Source organism: Rattus norvegicus, chromosome 1, assembly GCF_021556685.1.
Source record: "Rattus norvegicus strain SHRSP/BbbUtx chromosome 1, alternate assembly SHRSP_T2T, whole genome shotgun sequence".
NCBI classification, from domain to species: domain Eukaryota; kingdom Metazoa; phylum Chordata; class Mammalia; order Rodentia; family Muridae; genus Rattus; species Rattus norvegicus.
In genome coordinates, this window is record NC_141534.1 from 1,804,662 (window position 1) to 1,808,590 (window position 3,929).

The following is a 3,929-nucleotide window of genomic DNA, read 5'->3' on the forward strand; positions in this document are numbered from 1 at the left end:
CAGCAGTCTCTTATTTCAAGGAATGGGTGGGAGTGGGAATTTTGGAGTGATCCTCTGCTGTGGATTAGTGTTACTCCTCTGGTTGCTTTGCAAATTGAGATCTCAAACAAGAAAGGACAAAGTAGTGATCGCCCAGGCACTTGTAGCCCTTGAACAAGGAGCGTCAGCCGATATCTGGTTGACCATGCTCAAGCAACAGGTCGCCAGCTGGACAGCTCTTGCACTCCTAGAGCCTCAGTTCATTGCACAGGATTAGAGTGTCTGGCTTGAGCAGCCCAGGAGGGGTGACGAGCTTAGCATCGCACAGGGAAGTTCTACCAAATACGCTCCCTGGAAGGCATGTCATATTACATGAGGGTTTCTGCCCCAGTTTTCCCTCCCTCGAAAAATGGCAGTGCGACGGGTCGGGAGTGCCCTGGGTCCCAACAACAGCCTAAGGGTATCTCTCTTGTACAGGTTCGCCAACTTTGTATGAGGATATGACCTCTGTCTTCGCCCTCCTATATCTGGGTGTCCTGTTTGCTTAAAAAAACAGAAAAGGGGGAGATGTGAGGAGCTGTCCTCACATACTACATTACAAGATGGCACCGGCATCCGGCAGAACACACCTAGTAAAAAGGGCAATACGCAGGCGCCTGGTAACTTCCCTACTCAAAGGGACACGTACGCTTTGGTACGTCATCTGGCATAATTGGCAGCGACCAGTCAGAGAGTGACACGTCCTAGGCGAGGATAGTTTCCTATATAAGGGACGGTTATTCCTCACTCGGCATCTCCGCATTGTAAGCTTATGCTCTCCCTCTCATTAAAGCTTATCTGCAGTAGGATCCTGTGTGTGCCGCGTCGTTCCTGCTGGCGAGACGTAGTGCGGGACATCAGGCACGACATACACACCTATAACTCAACCTTCAAGAGTTAGAGGTAAGAGGATTTTCAATTCAAGACTACCCTGAGCTACATGTGAGATTCTATGTTAATACATCACTGTCCTCATGAGGAATAAAGAAATGGAAAGGAAAAGTAGATGTAGAAGGATATCAATGAGGAAAAATAAAAGGAGAGAGGAGAAGGAAGAAGAGACTATTTAAAAGATGTTGTTTCTGTACCAAACACACAGAGATCTATCTGCTTGTTACAATTTCCTAATAATTCAAGATGTTTTCTTAGAAGCAACATTGTATTGAATATTGAAAAATATGTACATTGATTTATGGTGTAAGGAGGGGTGTCTGGGTCTTATGCTATTACTACACAATTTTACAATTTTACTAGGAATGGCCATAGGAGAACTGGCCATTCCTAGATGTAATATTGATGAGGTGACCTGGAATAAAAATCCCAAGCATACAGAGAACTGTCTGTATGCTGACTGTAACTACACCTTATGGAAATTGTCGAGGTGATAATCAGAATCTAAGGGGAGAGTCATTAATACAGACAAGTCTGGGCCATGTATGTTTAGACAGGGTCAATGTGAAGGAGATGGCATGGAGTCAAACAGTGATCACCAAGAGCCTTCCCGTCTTGTCTCTTCAGTAGACTGCTCTATGACAAGAGTTGTCCAGAGAGAAAAAGAAGGCAGAAAACAGAATAATACCTTTCATTGCTCTCTGCTTTTTAACTTCACTCTGAACATATCTGTTGGGAGGCCACCTACAGGAAGTACATTAAACACCATCTACCACACCCTGATATCGGCCCCCTTCTGTGCACAGCAAGTGCCCATTACTCACAGGCACAATAGTACATTTCAAAGGAAGACACAGGGGGCAAGGTGGGATCCACTTCACAGTTTGTCATGGGTCAGCCTATTTGTGGTTTGATGAAGCAATATTTCTTCTTTTCAAAGCAATAAAACTTTTTTTGCTGTGTGCTAAGAAGCAGAACTCTTGCTCAGTGTCTTTATTAACTTGAGTTTACATACGACCATGAATAGAATCCCCATGATGGCACAGTGGCTGTATAAGGACAAGTAGAGAAACCTCATTATCACATCTGCCCTGTCTCACTAGTGATGCCCTCATCATATTATGATGTAGGATGAAGGCCCTAATCAGACACTGTTGCTGTGTTCTTTAAACTCCCAGTCTCCACAGTCAAGAGCCCAACAAATCTATGTTCTTTAAAAAAAATTTGACCAGGCTGTGGCCAGAAAATAAACTAAGATAGTAGTATCTTTTGTTTTGTTTTCTTGTCAACTTGTGTATGGAAACTTTAAGGGATGCAAATAGAGATTTAAAGAATTTATTTAGGACCAGTGAGATGTCTCAGAGGGTTGATGATCTGAGTTTTAGCCCCAGAATAGATATGGAGGAAGGAGAGAACTAACTTCTGAACGTTGTCCTCTTGTCTCTACATGTGCACTGTGGCACTCACATGTGTGCAAGTAGGGACATGCACCACACAAGTCACTAAATATTTTAAAAGTTATTTTATTTTGCAATATTTAACTCAAAAATATTAATAAATATATTTATTGATTTAGCTACACTGTATCAAAAGCACATGTAATACTGTATTCATTGAGTAATATTAAATTTTCTACTTCGGTTTCCAGTTTTGTATTAACTTTTCATGTGACTATTGGCTATACAGAATTTTATAATTCCTACTGTCAATGATGAGCCTCTTACAAGCATTCTAAAGTACATGGCTTTTGGTTCTGACCTATTGAAGGCTGTGACTATATCAACTAGAAAACAAGTTCAAACCACAAGCTTCCATTGACTGGGAAATGAGTCAAATCATAAGCTTCTCCCTTATGATTGACTAAGAAAGATGTTTTTTCATTGATCCTATCATAACCTTCAGAATTTGAACAATTACCACTATCTTAATTGATGTTTAAAGTCGGTGTGCACTGACTTTCACCAGTTCCAACGTATGGTCCTTATACTGACTTATTAACCCTTTCTTAAGTGGATTTTCTTGTTTTGCTTTAAAATAATTTCTCAAGTGGCTTCTGTTAGCACCCTAAAATGACATTATTGAAGGTGTTTCCAGAAAGACCTATTCTCAAAGCTATTTGGTGTCTAGTAAATGACTTAGTGCAGTCCTTTCTGTTTAGAAACACTGTACCCCTGATCTTAAAGAAAAAAAAAACAAACCTGCATTAAAACTTTGCCATTGGTAAGCCACTGAGCTGATTTGCAGCAGGGCAGGGCAGAATATGATAGGGGTGAATGGAATTTCCCCTCTGCCCTCTGAAGATTTGCTGGAATAAACTGATTAAAATAAATTACATGGGAGAAAAGTGTGTTAATGCATTACTGTCCTTAAGTACAGCACAACATGGTTCAGAAACTTTGGGCCCCAGTCTTTCTAGGGGAAATGAAATACAGAAAATGTCAGGAAAGAGCATGCTGGGGTTTTCTCTTGTTGTTGTTGAGATTTTTTGTTTTTTAGAACAAATAGTAAAAATCATTTATGGAAAGTTGGAAGTTTGAAAACTATACAATAGTTTGGGGCGACATGTATTTACTCTGCAAACTTGGTGGAAAATATTGTATCCAATCTTGGAGAACCTCCCACCTGAGGCTCCATTACTACAACTGATGCAAATCTGACAGAGGCTGAGGTCAGTTAGAGGGACACCGGTTGCACTGTGCACGTCTTCTAGCTCTTAATGGCTAAATCACAACCTGTATTTTTTTTTTTAAACAGCATCTGTTGTTTGTGATAGTCCTTACTAGGTAATGTGATACAATTTTAAAACATGTGTTCCTTTCTTCAAGAGAAGCATTTTTGGGGCAGGGGAGAAGGCTCAGTGGTTAAGAGCACAGACTACCATTGAAGAGGACCAAGGCCTGGTTCCCAGCATCCACATTGGAAGGTTCACAGCTGCTTCTAACTCCAGCTCTAGGGGACCAGACACTTCTAGTCTCTGAGGGTGCCTCGCACTCCCACACATACTAAAAATAAATATTAAA